Source organism: Poecilia reticulata, chromosome 17 (assembly GCF_904066995.2).
Source record: "Poecilia reticulata chromosome 17, P_reticulata-male-v2, whole genome shotgun sequence".
NCBI classification, from domain to species: domain Eukaryota; kingdom Metazoa; phylum Chordata; class Actinopteri; order Cyprinodontiformes; family Poeciliidae; genus Poecilia; species Poecilia reticulata.
Window position 1 is genome coordinate 25,698,470 of NC_088846.1, and position 17,413 is coordinate 25,715,882.

At 38.3% G+C, this 17,413-nt stretch overlaps 1 protein-coding gene across 5 annotated transcripts in view; it reads right to left on the reverse strand.

Annotated features, from left to right (window-relative positions):
• The window catches only part of cadm3 (cell adhesion molecule 3), a 148,704-nt gene that overhangs the window by 63,372 nt on the left and 67,919 nt on the right, over positions 1-17,413 (reverse strand). The gene's annotated exons all lie outside the window — the stretch shown is intronic.

A 17,413-nucleotide genomic window follows, 5' to 3' on the forward strand; every position in this document is an offset into this window, starting at 1 on the left:
GTGTCACACATTTATTTTGTAAATGTCACCACCCTGAAACGCCGTAAATATGTCACTGCTACTGAATCCACTGAAGTGCTTCTCAAATGTCAATGTAATGATTCAGTGATGACACTACCTGCTTCGCAGACACTCTGTCTGCACTCACGAAGATGAACTTACTTTGCGACGCTGATTGCTACTCCTTGATAATTATCTGACCACAACAGTCCACTGAACTGCCGTCTCTCTATTTTTCCTGTCCTGATGGTGTAAAACACGGTGATCTGGGGCGTCAGACAGTAGGTAACACAGATACTTCATAGATGTGACATGTCATGTTTTACTAAATGCTCTTCAAGTTTAGATTCACGTTTCCAGATACTCTGCTGTACATGAAGAAAGAGCGTGACAGCAGCTTCAAAGCAAAAAAAAAAAAAATGGTTGAGGATAAAACAGATGTGGGATTCTCCTGAATAGAGCACTAATGCATGTTTCATTTTAGCGACAGATGTTTTTGTGCGGCTGCCAGATTGTTTAAAGTGCAGACTGTTACGGCCCGCTGTCAATCTGCTTCATTAACATCAACGCCAGTCTGCTGGGTTACCATGACCTTTTAAGGAGACGTTTTACTGCCCAGCTCAAGAAAATAAAACACAGAAACACCTATCAGTCATGTGCTTTGTGCATTCAGATCATTAAAAGTCATGTTTGGTTGTGACAGAGCTCAAAACAAAAATGCTACAAGTACAGTATTAGGAAAAGATGTTTTATTTTCATTTTTATGTTTTTTGGTAAAGTCTGTACAGTTCAGCAGCTTGGTGGAAAATGGAATGAATTGGTGGGATGTCATTATCAATGTTGTAAAAGATATGGAAGCCAAGACAGCAAAAATAAAAGCATAATGAACTGGAAAAAATGAGTATGGCACATTTTTAAATTTGGACAACTGCATAGGATTTGAATCTAAAATAATTAGATGAAAGCTTCCCTAATAGGGAGTTTAAATCATAACTCGGATACAGATGCACAAAAAACGTTTGGAAAATTTGGCTCAAAAGGAGAACGTTTTAAAAAATCTCTTTGGAACATATCACATATCGTCATAAATAAATACATTAAAATAAATAAATAATTAGAAAATACAATCTTAAGATTATGTTACACCGATACTACATCCTTCTAATAATTATGAAAACATGAGCAAAAAAAGAAGAAAAATAGTGAAGAAATTGGTGAAATAAAGGAGCAAGAGAAGAAGAAAATTACACACGGAAACATGAGGTTTCAAATATTGCAAAAGCGGGGCCTGGCAGATGAGAAGGAAATAGAACTCAGCTAAGGTAGGAAGGATGATGTAAAACCACAGGATGAAAAGCAGTAGCAGGAAGGAAGGATTAAGAATATGGGAAATGGAAATTAGGATGAGATTTGAAGGAAGGAGGTAAAAACGTATGGAGGGAGTGGAAATGAAGAAGGAGGGAAGATACCAGCCTGGCATCTAGTGAGAATGATAACTGTTAAAAGGAAAGTAGGAAAGTAAGTTAAAGGGTGCACAGAATTTCAATCGAAAGTGAATGACATAATAGTGATGAAGAGTGGAAACACAGAGGCAGATGTGTTTAGAGCAGAAAAATGATGTAAGAGAGAAAGAGGAGGACGAGCGATGCAGAAGAGGTGAGAGCGGCAAAAAATAGCAAAGATGTAAGCCGGGTACGCGGCATCGGAAGACAAAAAGACTGGGAAAAAAACCGATGCAAATTGAGAATGAGACGAGAGAAAGTGTGCGAAAGCAAACAGAGGAAACATAAATAGCAAGGAGGATAAGGAAGAAACCACGAGGGAAGGGTGGCGGCAGCGGGGGGAACAAACGAAAGACATAAATGGCTTTGTCATCAATGAGAAATCCTGCCATGAAAGAGGGAAAGAGCACAAACGACTGAGATAGATGATGATGATGATGAAATGCTACGAAATAACGGCTCGTTTCCGTGATAGCATTGACCTCTGCTGTGTTTGTGCCGTGTGATTGCCGCCTGTCTTCCTGTCTTCTCACCTGCCTGTCTCTATCTGCAGAGAATGTTCTACCTGTCTGACTTCCTGCATCAGCAAAGCTTACAGTTCGCTCTCCGTCACCATTGCACCGAGAACTCTTAGAAAACAAAGCCTGAGAGAGCAAATCATGTTCATCTCATGAATATTGTCACGCAAGAACATGTTGCATCAACAAAGATTTGCACTTAACAGAGTGAACATGTTAGCTGGCTTTATTGAATATTTGATGGATGCAATTAAAGGTCATAAATTGGGCTTTTGCGATATTTTCTTTTTCATTTTTGTAGAAAAAAAGCTCAATGTCAGCATAAAAGTTCGCCGTACTTCTGCCTTCATCTCAACCGACATAAAACTAATTTCAAAAACCAAAAACGCAATTCAGAGGACGCTTAAAATAAATCTTAGATTTTCAGGAATAAACTGATTATTTCTGACAGAATGCAATAAGCGTTGTCGCAGCAAAGCACAGAAAACTTTTAAACATTTCCCTGCAGTGTAACCTCTAATACATGACTTCATGTTCAGGGTTTCCTCTTTTAAAGTCATGATCCATTCCACGTAACATTTTTTTTCCCGCTTTTATGAAAGTGCATAGTGACCAGATTTAATGCGTTGTAACATTTATGTATTTAATTAGTCTGATGTCATTGTTTGGGTTCTTACTCCCGGCCTCAGCAGCCAACATATCATAAAACTCATGGAATTGTGTTGCTTCTGGTTTTGCTGTGCAGCCTAAAGATCATCAGTGGCCTCCATCTTGTCTCCCCTCTCCGTCCAGGTCTGTCTGTTTCCCAGCGGTATCAACACAAAGGTCCAGCTCCCTCAGCTATCAGCCACTGAGCTGGACGAGAGCCCAACTTTATCTTGCTAACAGTCGGATGAAAGCTACGAGAGCTTCAAAATTAAACATCCCTAAAACTTATTGTACTATAAAACTATATAGCACAGAGCGACATTTTGGGGTTATGAAGATTTTTGCAGAAACTACTGGATGCTATATAGACGCTAAAAAAATCCAAAAGTATTTTACTGTCATATAATTACAAGTGTAAATGTGAGGAGTTTCCTAAACGCTGCAGGAAAAGTAACTGAAGAACTGTGCTTTGATCCAAAAAGGCTGGAACAAGTTTCCCAGCAGCAAACGCTCCAGGTGGAAAAGTTTGTAAAATCACTTTGTGCCCCTTGTCCACATGGTGGAGGATCTGTGGTGCTGAGGGCTGGTTCCTCTTTTAAAGGCCCTGGGATGCTTTTTTGGGGGGCATGACAAAATACTAGATGTTAAATTTAAAAAAGGTGGTGGCTGAAAACTGAAGTCACCGAGTTTTTCAGCAGGATAATTGTACAACACATATGACCAAATCAGCACAAAAATAGTTAAAAAAATATAAACTTAATCTTTTGTCATAGTTGTCTCAGTCTCATGATCAAGATCTAATAGAAAACCAATGGTTGAGCTGAAAGGAAGAGGAAGTAAGACAGCATTCCTGTTGCACTAACAGCAGAAATGCCAATAAGTTTGACCAGGAAAGTTGAAACACCTCCCCAACCAACACGGAACAAATTCACTTCCAAAAATGTTTAGCAGATGTCTAAGACCGGATTTAGAGAAGAGACAGAAATTTACAGTTCACAAAAATAAAGAAATTTATGTCATGTGAGGAAATGAAACCAAGATTTCCACTCAATGTTGAATGAAACTGCATTCTGCTAGACTAATATAGAGATGAGTGTTAGAATCATTTCTGTTTTCTTTTTAATCTCTGAGCTGAATGTTTTTAATGGTGGTAAATTAAGCCGAGTTATCTCTCTGGGTTTAGGCCGACATGCTGACCACTTCTCCAACATTCACGCTTTTTAATTCCTAAACAGAGCTGGATGTTTTAATGCTGCTGCTGCAAACAACGCTGGACCTACTGAGAAGTGGATGAAAGCTGTTTGTACATGTTCAGCCTGTAAATATAGCATTATCAGTAAATGTTTTTTATCTCAACAGGAACTGTCGCACATTGTGCATCAGATAAAGGCTTGGCTTGCGTGTTTCATGTTCAGCTGTTTGTGTTCTTATTTGAAACGAGTTAAAAGAATGAAACAGACAAGTATTCAGGACTAATTAAGGGAGACATCATTATGGAACATCTCTCTCTGGATGATGAGGCGCATCCATAAATGTATTTGTTATTATTTATCTATTTATTCATTCATTTCAGAATGTTTTCGTAACACAGAGAAAACAAGTACCAAGTGTCACAATAACACATTTTGCTGGACGATAAATTGTACCAGTAATCATCTTGATAAACAATAATATGTTTTGAGACAGTTTTCTATTAGTATTGTATATTGATAATGGTGTAATAAAACAAGTTTGCCCTCTCTGCGATCAATAAACGTTAATTTTGCAAAAGACTCTTAAACACTGGAGCATATTATAAATGTCCAAAAATAAAACCCGACAACCAAAATCATAAATAATATGGATTATCATGTCACTAAATACAAAATTCATTAGAATAAAAACGTATTGAACTCATTTTAATTTATGATGTGATTAATTACAGCAGTTACACTGTTTTTCAAAAAGAAAATTAGTGGTTATTTCTTTAACCCTTTCCATAATCGGCTCTACTGATTATTTGTAAATCAGAGATATGAGGTAATGTGAGGAAACACAGGGACACATGATTGATCTGTCACTGCAATCTTTTGCTTCCTACCCGTCTTTCTCCCATTCCTGTTCATTTGATGTCTTACGGTGGAGCCATATTTGTGTTTGTTCATATTTCTTCGGTCTCTTCCTGAGTCTGTTCGGCTGTCGTTTGCTCCCTCTTGTGCACTCACAGACACACCTTTGTTCCTCTTGGTATATTTTCAGTTATTTTATCCAACACTACTTTATCTTCATGCCTTATCGCCACACAAGGTCATAACATTAGTCTTCATGAGCTCCCCACTTTGGGTGGGTTTGTGAGGCATACAGTCGCACACATATCTCCGCCCGCTGGACCTTGTGCTCAGCTATCAGTCTCCTTAATTCTCCTCCCCTCGTCTCCATCCTCTTTCTTCCCCTCCTACTTCTTCTCCTTCATCTTCCTCCCTTACATCTCACACTTTTCTAATCTTTTCACACCCTAGGCCCCTTCACTTCTTTTTCTCCTTTCCCCCCGTCTCTTTCTCTTTTCATTATAAACGATGCGTGGCGCTTGCACCTACAGGTGTGATGGATTTTCAAAAACGATATCATATCTAGTTACGGGGGCATATCGATCGGGAGGCCCCTGAAAATTGCACACGTGCGCTGGTGCTGTTTAGTCTGATGCGGGTAAGGTAAATAGTCTGCCAATAGGTCGCGCTCTGATGTTTAGCTTTTATTTCAATGGTGAAGGGATGTAATGAATTTCTGAGCTTGTGTATAAACAGGATTTATGGACAAGACATGTGTGTGGGGGTATATGGCAGAGGAATGCTGCTGAGTTGGGTTTATCTGCTGGTCTTGGTTGGATCTGAAACTTTGCCACAGCACCCACCAGATATTCATGCAAACATACAATGCAATGCACATTTGCATAAATATATTAACGATTTATAAACTAAAACATAAACAAAGCCAAAATCCAACAAGTTTTTGTTATTTTGAGTTATAGCATTCAATAATGCATGTTTTTATCAAAGAAAAAAACTATTCATAATATGGGAGTCACAGTGTGACACAACTCACAGAGCAGTGGTTTCCAGTGTCTTCAGAGAACACTGTCCTGTGCATTTTACATCCATCTCCAGCACAACTAATTTAAATGGTTGAATTAACCCCCGAGCCACAAAGAGCTGCAGACGCCTGTAATCACCTGTTCATTTAAGGTGTGTCAGGAAAACACCTGAAACATGCAGGACAGCGAACCCTGGAGATCTGAGCCGGGTTCTCAGATGTAGGTAAGAGGAAACGTGGAAAATGGAGTCCACGTTGGTTGGGTGAGATTAGAATTTATCTTTTTGGTCTGCATGGGAGAAAACTGACACGGCACATCACCCTGAACACATTAACCCCCGTACTGAAGCATGGCAGAGGCAGCATTGTCCTGTGTCAGCAGTTACAGGGAAATAAATGTCCCTGTGTGTAAGAGTGGGTGGAGCAAGACGCAGTTCAGCACTGGAGGAAAACCTGGTACAAGCCGCAAAAGAGTCCAAAAAACCAAGAGCTAACATGAAAGATATCTAGTTCATGTGTAAAAGGTCTAGTTAAAGTCCTGATGCAATTTCAGTTGAATAATTTGTCAGATATAAATATTGATAATCTAATCAAACTGAGCCTCATCTACTTTTGAAAAAATATAAAAATCAGTCTAAAAATGGGATCCTACAACGTATTGACTTTTCAGAGTTTTTTTTTTAAGGTTTTATTGGCTCTAGTGGCCTTTATTTGATAGCGAACTGACAGGAAAGTGGATAATGAGAGAAGGGGAAGACATGCGGCAAAGGTCGTCAGGCCAGGAATCAAACCCGCGACGGCCACGTCGAGTACCAAGGTCTTCATATGTGGGTTGTGCTTAACCTCTGTGCCATCACAGCACACGCTTTCAGATTTTTAATTGCAAAAAACTTTTAAAAATATCAGTTTCCTTCCTGTACCATAATGTCCTTCTTTTTTTTGTTGGTCTATTATATAAAAATCCAATAAAACACACTGAGGTTTGTGGTTGTAATGGTTTGACCCCTGATCAGGTCTCACTTGATGAAGAACTGGCAACCTCCAAGGACCGTGGTAAAAAAAAAAAAACGGTTTGAAACATATATGTGACAAACTGTCCTTTTGTGTGCATATTTAATTATTCATTGCCATGGCTACTGCAACACTAGAATCCATCTGCACACCAAACAGAAAAAAAACTAAACTGCTGGTAAAAATGTTGTACTAATTAAATGTTTCAGAGGGACAATGTGTTGTAGTGGAGCTGTCTGGTCTTTGCAGCCTCTTTTCCAGCATCGGTGCTAACAGTTTTTATGGGTCTGAGCATCCAGGTGCAGTTCATTTATGACTCATGCAGTAACAAAATGCTTTGTTTCAGCACTTCCAACGGTTTTTTCTTCGCAGGGTATGAAATAATGTTGTTCTTCTTTTAAACCAAAGCTTGTAGCATCTCAGAGATACAAACAAAAATCTTTGAATCCAATTACTATGTGAAGAAAAGCATTTAAATGAAGAAACCAGAGCAGTTCAATTCAGTTGAGTTTATTTATATAGCGCCAATTCACAACATCATCTCAAGGCACTCCAGTAATCTCAACCCAATAATACATAATTTCCAAATGATCTACTTATGAAGCAGTGCAGTTGAGTTCAGTTTATTATTCAAATTGATTAAAAAGGTTCTATATCTAAGGAAACCCAGCAGGTTGCATCGAGTCATTGACTTGCAGCGTTTACTCCTCCTGTTGAGCATTTCACAGGAAATTACAGAGACTCCATCATTTTTTACATTTAACCTTGAGTAGTAAGTCATTCTTCATCTGTCGGTAATTCCTGGCAACATTGTTCATTCTGATCGTCCGTCTTGCTGTTTGGTGCACCTGAATTAATCGTATCCACGTTATTTTTAAAGAAACAATCAGGCGTCGGCGAAAGTTCAAGCTGTTTTCAAATAGCTTCCCCGGTAATGGAGTCAGCTGATGTGAAAGTTATCATGTGGGGGCTTTAAATAGGCCTGACATCTCTCTACACTTTCACTGAGGCATTCTGAGTGTCTCACAGATCCTCCTGCAGAAGCTCTCCTCAAATCAAGCATCCTTATTGTTCTTCTGCTCTGTCTAACTCATCTAAGCTGCTTTTTTGAATGGGAGATTTAACCTGTCACATGCATAGTCGGTGTGCACATTTTGTGCACTTATGCAAGCTCCTCTGTGTCTGCCACAGGGGGCTGGCGGACAGATAAAGATAATGAAGCATGCATCAAGCCAAGAATGCACGTGAGTGGAAGCATTAATCATGAATTTAGCTTTAGGCTCATGCAGGAAAAACTGCCTGCTTGTGGATTGTAACAAATATAGTACAACCTTTGGTTTAGCCTTAGGAATGTTTCTGTTTTGGAAAGCACAAAGTGTTGTTGATGTTAAAATGCACTGAAGGTGTATGAGTTTAAGCACCTGGGGTCAACCACTCAAAGCAATGGTCAAGGGCGTCCGAGGTGCAAATGCCAAGAAGCAAGTGATCTTAAGTTCGTAAACCACCATAAAGTATTCAGTAGCCTCAAGATACCTCAAAGATCACACTCATGTCATTAGCCAAGTTATCTCTTCTTCTGCGTCGTTGATGCACTGAGGATTTGTTTCAGAGTAATTTAACATTTAAATGAATTTTGACCTCCTCCGGGTTATTCCCTGTCAAGTCGAGCTTAAACCTCCAGCTGCTGTCCAAACACTGCCAGCTGCAGCAGGTAAATGACTTTGAAAAGAAATGGAAAACCATGTTTCTTTCCTTCCACTACGTAATTATGCACCACTTTGTTCTGGTCTCACCATCAAATTCCAATAGAACACAACGACACTAAGATGTTAAAGCAGAGCAACCTGTGTAAAACAAGCAAGGAGCAGAAAAAACATCCACTTAAATTCACAATCTTGTATTTAATTTGCTGAAAGTTTTTTTAGGCAAGTACATTTTAAGTAAGTTACTTAGTTTATTTACATGACTTATTTTTTGTAATTTACGTAAATCCTGAATTTAAATCTTAAAATGTCTATTAGATTAAAGTTACTTAAACTTGCAGAAACTTTCTTAAGAAAAGCAACAAATTAAACCCCCACATTGAACAAAGACTCAGCATTTCAGTACTAAAGAGGGCAGACTGCAGAGTTTTAGATTTAAATTGATGTTTATTAAACTCAAAAGAAATAGATGTACAAATATATGTGTGTTGAAATGTTTTTTCCCTGGAGAAAGCCAAGAGTTTATGCACTGGAGCTTTAAGATCTTTCTACATGTTGACTGTATAAGGTTTCTAAATCATTTTAGAAAATGCAATCATGCGATCTCCAAGCTGAGAAGATGTAACATTTGCATGTCTATTACATGTCAAGTAGAACATTCACTTGACAGCACGCGTTGCTTATTTCCTGCATCTGTTGTATGTCGACTTTTCTGACCCGAAACGCAAAAATCTCCAAATGTCCAACTGCTGATCTGGTCACAGCAGCTATTTTTACTCCTTCTTCCTCCATCAACTTCTCTTCCTCCTCCCTCGATCTTTCCCATGCTCTTTCAACTTCAAACATTCAGGGAGAGGGGGATTCTATCCCAACACATACTGTGTGCATATTCCGCGTTTCATCTGCCTCCTGCCTCCTTATGCAGTTTTCCGTCTGCCAAGAACTCTCTTAAATTCAAATTTGTGTTATTGGCACAACAGGCAGGAAACCTGTGATGCTGAACCAAACTACATCAGTTACAGACCAATATTTTTATATATCTGTCTCCATTTCCCTCACAGCTCCTGCATCTCTTCATCTCCCTCTTTGGTTCACCCTTAATCTGCATCGCACCTCTCCCTCCTGCTCCTCTCCCTCCTGCTCCTCTCCCTCCTGCTCCTCTCCCTCCTGCTCCTCTCCCTCTCTCTGTCAGTTGCCCGCATTGATCCCACCTCCACCACATTCCCACCTTGATGATTGCGCTTCCCTCCCTTAAACTCCGTCTCCTCACCACTCAACTCCGTCTAGTTTTTGTTTTACATTTCAAGCATTTAGCCGACACCCTTGCCAAAAAGAGACCGCCTCTCTTCTTCTTTCTCTCCCTCGCTCCCACACATGTCGCCTCCATCCTCCCATCTGCTTGTGAATATTCTCTCCAGTTCCCTAATTATCCTGCCTTTCCGACAGCTGATTGGGGTTCAGTGACCGCAAGCTTCCCTTGATCACACTGTACTCGCTGATCTGAGGGCGTAAATTGATCCCGGATCAGCACTCCAACGGCAAAACACTTGGTATACACACTTCCCAATCTGTGAGATTCACCTTGGCCTCTTTCCCACCACTTCTTTGACATCATTTGTGTCTTTTAGCCAACCTTAAAAAATGTTTCATCCAAACAAATTATGAAAAATCAATGGGGGAAATGCAAAAGGTGAAAGATGAACTGAACTCTGCCCAAGAGGTAAAAATGTAATAATTGAGCCACGAGTTGAACTGGAAACCTGATTAGCTTCAGCTAATGCATCACACTGCAAAAACAGAAAATCTTACCAAGTACTTTTGTCGCGTTTCTAGTGCAAATATCTTAGTATACGTGAAATAAGATGAAAGTAACTTAAAAGTGACTTTTCAGCAGGAGATATTGTCTTGTTTTAGGTAAATAATTCTTGAATTATTGGCAGATTTTTTCCACTTGTAGAAAGATATTATTCCTGTTTTAAGTGCCAGTGGAACCAGCACTTTTATTTAATCTATATTCAGGAATTATTGACTTAAAACAAGCTCCTATGTTTTACTAAAAAATTAAAACTTAGTTTTGTCTTAAATGTCTTACAATATTTGCACTAGAAACTAGACACACCATGTACAAATTATCCAGGTATGTACAAATGCATCTAAGGAAATTAGGACAATCTTTGTACTATTAATTTATCTCAGCAATCTGATTTAAAATGTGCTCATATAATTTCTTTGTAACAGAAGTTGGCTAATCCAGAGTGGCTAATCCAAGTATATTAATGGAAAGTGAGGTGGAGTGAAAAATGTGATATAAGAAGACGAACAATCACTCTAACCAAAGAGAGTGAATATATTTTATAGTACATGGACATTATTTTCAGCAAGTTTAATCGCCCTCTTTATATATGTTATGTAATACCTAAATTGAATAAAAAATTTAAAAAGCAGTTTATTGGGTTTCATAATCTCTCATCCAAAAATTAAATACTGTTCAGTGGACCCCTGCCTATTCGCAGATATTTTCACATTTTTTTTGTGTGTAGCATATCTAGAATATATATATCTAGTTGTTGATCGCATGGCTCATGTGATGCAAAAACGTATTTCCATTTCAGTTTTGTGAAATACACCAATGTTGAAACAGTCCAAAAAAATCCTAACGTAGAAACGTATCACAAAACGTTTTTTTTTTTGTTTTTTTTTAAATTGACGTGATTCAAATAAGCAAATTTGTTTTTGTAATTCCATTGTATGGTCAATTAAAACACATCTACTGATATTGTAATATTCTAAGACACACCTCTGATGCGTATAACAACAATGGAAAACTCCCATCAGGGATTATCCTAAAAATGTATTTCCCTTATCTGAAGGCATGTTTGATGCTGATTGGTTCATTTAATAATAACAAAAAACACTCAAAAAGCAAACATGACCTAATATTAGTCTTAATCTGCGCTGCAGTTTGCTATTTATCTTTCTTCACCTTCATTTAAAAGCATAAACACAGGAGGAGGTAATCACTATACGTTAGTTTTATCCTGCTGGTTTTGGACGTCTTTACACCGACACGTCCCTCACTGATCAATTAAGATCAGATTCACGCAGAGCAGGGGGAGATTTTTCTCTTTTTCTTTTCCAACTGATGTCCCTTTATGTCCTGCAGTGTTTTTGTCTGACTGCCTTTGATAGCTAGAGAGGTGTGTTCACATCCTTTAATTATTTTATGTTTAAAAAAGATGAATCCCCTGATGTAGCACATCCTCGCTTTTGCAAGAGGTGAGTTTAAAGCCAAAAGCCAGAAGTTACATGAATTCCCGACCTCAGTTTCTGTGAAAAATTTATTGTTACCCTCAGCAGTTCATAATAACCTGCCCTCAAGGCATTTGTGCTAATTACATGAGGGTGAGCAGAGTTTTTAGGTTTTCATTTAGTAGTTTGGTTCACTGTCTGCTATCAGACAGCGCACACACACACACACGCATGCACACGCACACACACGCACACGCACACACACACACACACACACACACACACACACACACACACACACACACACACACACACACACACACACACACACACACACAGAGTCAGATACTCTCTGTGAATTTATGAGACTTTGCACAGGTTAATATGTAAAAGTGGTTCATCAAGCATGTAAAGAGTCTTGGCATAAGTTGATTCTGATTTTGCACTAGAAGCCTCTCATGCTGAAGAAATTGATCAATAAAACCTTTAATCTGATTATATTCAGGCATTCATTACACCACAAAAACAGAAAATTCCACTGGCAGATTATTTCATCTATAAAACGGAAAAAATCATCTTGTTATGAAATAATCTGCCAGTGGAACTGGTACTTTTTCATCAACATCATGGCTCCTATATTTTGCTTAGAGGTTATGTGTAAGTTAGTTGTGTCTTATTTCAAGTGTACTAAGATATTTTCACTAGAAACTAAACCAAAACAACTTAGTAAGATTTTGTGGTTTTGCAGTGTAAGAGAACAAAGAAGCAAAGTTGAGAAAAACGTGTTTTAACAAAATGAATGGCGTAAGTATAGGCCCTACTGATAATTCCTACGTTGTGACACAGGCTTGTTTCCACAAGCTACTCCTCAAAATGGTAAAGAAAAGAGAACATGCCATTTTAGTAAAGCAGATGTTGGTCTATTCAGGTCATCAAATGGTTACAAGAAAATTCCTGCATGTGATTATGTGAGAATGAAAACAATGTTTGACAACCTCAGTTTATTTTGCCTCAATGCACTAAGAATAATGGCAATGCGGCGTTTTGGATCACCTATTATGATATTATGTAAACCTATCAGTTGGGATCCAAGCCCAGGAAAAGTATTTTCTCTCCCACCATCAAACACGTAAAAGTGGATTTTGCTCAACTTTACCTGGCATATTGTGTTCTGGTCAGATGATAATAACTGAGTTTTTCTATAAAAACACTCCAAAGGCTGAATATGTTGGAAAGCATCTTATTGCCACTGAAAAGTAAGGTGGAGGATCCGAGATGCTGTGGGCCCGTTCCTCAGCACCAGAGATCTCCGATTGAAGATTTTGAACTCTTCACTAGGTCATTTCAATTAAATGGAGTTTTCTGCCAGCAACTGGAAATGGGTCATCACTGAGTCTTTCAGCAAGATATTGATCCAGACTATTTGGCCAAATCAGCACCAGACAATAAAAAGAAAACATCAACCTGTCTCAGTAACCAGCCCTATAGAAAAGCTGTGAGGTCGGCTCATGAGAAGGGCTTATAAAGAGAGGCTCTGGGATATTGGATGATCTACAGAGATTGTGAAAGGAGGAAAGGTCAAAGATCACTCTGTCTTCGTGTTCCAATCTTGTGAAAATGATTTGCCAAAGCAGCTCCCAATACGGCCAGAGCCAGACTGGAGCAAAGCATTGATATCATGGTGCCCACAAAGCTGGAACTAATGCCTATTTAATGGCTAAATTAGGTAAGCTCATGGAGGCACCAGTGATTTTGTTAAAAGCAATAATTTCTTCATGTGAGATTTTCCATTCGCTGAATGTGATGACATTTAAGGTTGGATTTTAACAATATTTCAGTGTAAGTTTGCTACTAGAATAAAAAGGACTATTTCTTTCTTTTTTCCTTCCTTCATCGTTTATTTTTAACGTGCTTCTCTGTAACTTTCTGTGAAACCATCAGTCTGTAACATTAAGCAATTTGTGTTTGCTTTATAAGCGTGCACAGCGCCTCGGTTCTCTATAAAATATATGTATATATTGGTTTCACCTAAGGGAGAAACTTTTACCGACTTATATAAATTTATCTCTAAGCACTGATTAAACCCCTACAAAAAGATTATCCTTTTTTTTATTCATTAAAATCTCCTGCCTAGATTATTATGCACAAAATCTTTGAAAATGCAAATTGGTCCCCTCTGCTTAGACTCCAACAGCTGCTCCTCCTCAACGCTCCTCTCCTCTACGTGAGGTTGAGGTGCAGCGCTGAAGGAATCCACCCCCACATGTTCAATCCAAAATCTGATCCCGAAAGCAGAGGATGAAAGTAACCAAGTCAGCATATTTGAATGGTGATGTTCCCTAAGGACTCCCGCACACAAAATAAACCACGGCTATCACTGACTGAAGGGTACAAACTTTGTTAAAACTCATTTAAACAAGAGAATAATAGCAACATAAACAAGCAGGGATTTTATCCACTTCTGGTGGGTTTTTTTCATCTCCTGTGACCTCGACTTGTTTCTCAACAACTTCAGGAATGACTGAAGTTGGATCAAGACTGGATTCAGTCTTGATCCAGTTAAAGTTTCTTTTACTCTAAGTAAAAACTTTCTCTGGATCTGATATTGTGGAACACATAATATGATTTCCAGCCGTCCCTGATAAGAACTTTGATTTACTGTTGTTATGATAAATTTCAGTTATTGATGGTAAATAAAACAAAATAAAAACTGACAGTATGATCGGAAATGTTGTTTATGATATTTTCTCCATTGTTTGTTCCACAAGAGTGTCAATAAATCTCAGAGAATTTAAAAGTGCGATTAAATGCAGTTACTGTGTGCAGATATAAATCACACTAAGTTAAGTGGCGTCTTGAAGAAGCCTGTTTTAGACAGGAACGTTTTTCAAGAACAAAATTTGTGTTTGTGGCTCTATGAATGCTGCGCCATGCAGTCACAGCCATACAGATACACAAAACAGTCAGTAATAAATTGCTTTTTTTATTATAATCTTTATCTTTATCACAATGGTACCAAGAAACATTATTCTAAGTCCATATGTCTCACCCTATAGTTTTCATTATGACCTGATATACTGTAGCATTACTTGACACTTTGCAGACCTCAGAGATTAACATGAATTCAGCTTGCTGTGCTGCAAGCTTTGAAGGATTCACAGCAGGGAAGTAGAAGCTATTATCTGATAAATTCAGTTGTTAATATGTTTGATTGATGGGAAAGTTCATTTACCATCTATATAGCGTTGATGGTAAGTATATTACTCAAGTATGCCTGGTATCCGTCCGTTTATCCATCCATTCGTATCTAAAACTAGAAGCTACTCCTTTAGTCACATTGGCCACTGGGCCTGGCCTACTTCCACAAAACCTGCTTCATTTCTTCATGTTTTGGCCCACATAACTGTGTTATTAGATAAGCCAACATCCTTGACAAGATAAAAAGCTGCATTACATGCATCCCAGATTTATCCCTAACATGGATTCATGATCAGTTTGGATAAAAGTAAAGGCTGCAGTGTGATATTATGAGTGTGTGCTGCTGAGACACAAATAAGTCCCGAAAAATTAATTAGCTTTTTGTTTCTCTGGAAGAATTCCCACATGGTTTCTAAATAAAGTGATGTCTGACTCACAAAGCTGGGCCAAAATATGATCCGTAATAGAACTTTCGAACAAAAAGAATCAGAATCTTGGCGGAGGCAGGTTAAGCAAAAATAAAAAAAAAGCAGATTTCTGTTTATCGCATGATTTCAATTACCTGAAACTCTCCTTTAATGTTTTCACAGTGTATTCATTTCAGCAGACTTTGAGCGTTTGAGGGATATTTGCACGTTCACTTTACTAAGCCACAGAAAAACTGAAACAGACATTTTTCAGGCCAGTGAATGAGGAGAAAATTAATTTTCTTTGAGGCCTGTTTGAGTCAGCAGCACACTCCCACGAGCTCTGGCAACACAAACACCTCTTAGCAATGTACAAAAAGCTAACTATATTACCCAAATATACCTAGGTCCTTGTGGATTTTATACCTATTCCGCTTTCATCCTTACTTCTGCTAATAAACTTAAGCAAGCAGATTGAAAACGTTTTTTTCCTAAGTTTGTTATGAATGAAATTCTAGCTCATCACCGCATTCTTGACTTTCACAGAGAAAATGTGCAATACTTTAGTTCTTGTTGAGGTCTGCTTGAGTTAGTTTAGGTGTGTGAGTAAATTAGAAACACAGAGAAGGGCACTCTCATTGTGGTGTCAAAAAAGAAGATAAAGGGAGAAAAGATTTCACAGTCATAACTCTGTTGCAGTTCTTTTTCTGTAGTTTTACGGTCCAGTGTTTCTGAACAACCTGTGAAAGGTCAGGAGTGCCAAAATGTCAAACTCAGGGAAAAAAAGGAGAAATATGCACCTTCCTTCTTTTAAGAAAAATATGAAACTACAACAGAGCTGATGTCTGCCTCACTAGACTTGGTTTTATGTGTATTTCTGCAGGGAAGACGCAAAATTACTACTTTAAATCACACCGGGATTTTTTTTATGTTTATTTCAATAACCTAAAACAAAAAAAAAAGCAATTTCATTTTTTATTTTCCACTTTGGATTCTCTTTGTGCCTTTCTCCTCCTCCATCTTTCCGCACTCATGTTCCACAAGATTATTTTGAGGACACATGGAAAAATGAAAGTCTCGAAAACTCAAACAGTTGAAAAGCCATCTTTCAAGTGCTGGTAGATTTGAAAAGTCTCAGCGGCAGCCTTTCAGTCCCGTTACGGTTGTTGTTAATGCACTCTGCAGAGAGCTTTCTCCAAGACGTCGGGAAAACTTTGACTGATGTGATGTGGATCAATAGTTTTTCAGAAATGTCAAAAAAAAAAAAGCTCATGCTCCACATTTTAAAAGAAGCATCTTTCTCTGTCGTACGTTTGTCTGGTTTCTTGCGGAGTAGCAGACGATTTGCCGCTGTTTAACATGGCTTACCTGTGAAAAACTGTAAAAACGGTTAGGATTAGCTGAGATGAAATGAATAAGCTACGATCGCAGCCATCAATACGGCTGAAACCTGCCCACTTCATCCTCCCTCCAGGCAGGAAAGAGTCTTTCCCCGTCTGGTTTGTGAATCACCAGAGAGCCATTACCTTGGTAAATTGCTCCAAAGCATATGATAGCCTGTCTGATGTCGGCTGATATGCTTTTACGGAAAGGAGAGAAACTGTATGACAAATAAATAAAATCATAGATTGACTAAGAGCAAGTGCTCACTTTCTTCTGGTGGGGTAATTTGTTTAAAAAAACAAAACGTCAAAATGCTTTACAGGGTTCACTTTATTGTCTGCAATCTAGATTTGGAGGGATTTCAGTTCGAATTTGTCTCTTCAAACTTTATGAAAAGATTTTATTTATAGAAAAAAAATATTAAAGGGAAAAGTTTTAGTACAGTGGAGAAACAGTAGTGAAGATTGAATCATTTCTAACTTAAATTGGAGAATAAAGGAAAATTAGAGTGAGATTACAGGTTATATTTTGTCTTACCATCTCAACGTGGTACAGATTATATCATGTTCATTGCCTTTGAAGACTTCCTATTCATTTTTAGTTCCCATTTTTTCCCTTTTCAGTGATAAAAGGACATTTAACATTCCTTCCTGCTGAATTGTAGAAACGTTCTCTTTGCAGAGCCCCTGCTAACTCTGCAAAAAACCCTCTGCTGCCTGCTTTGC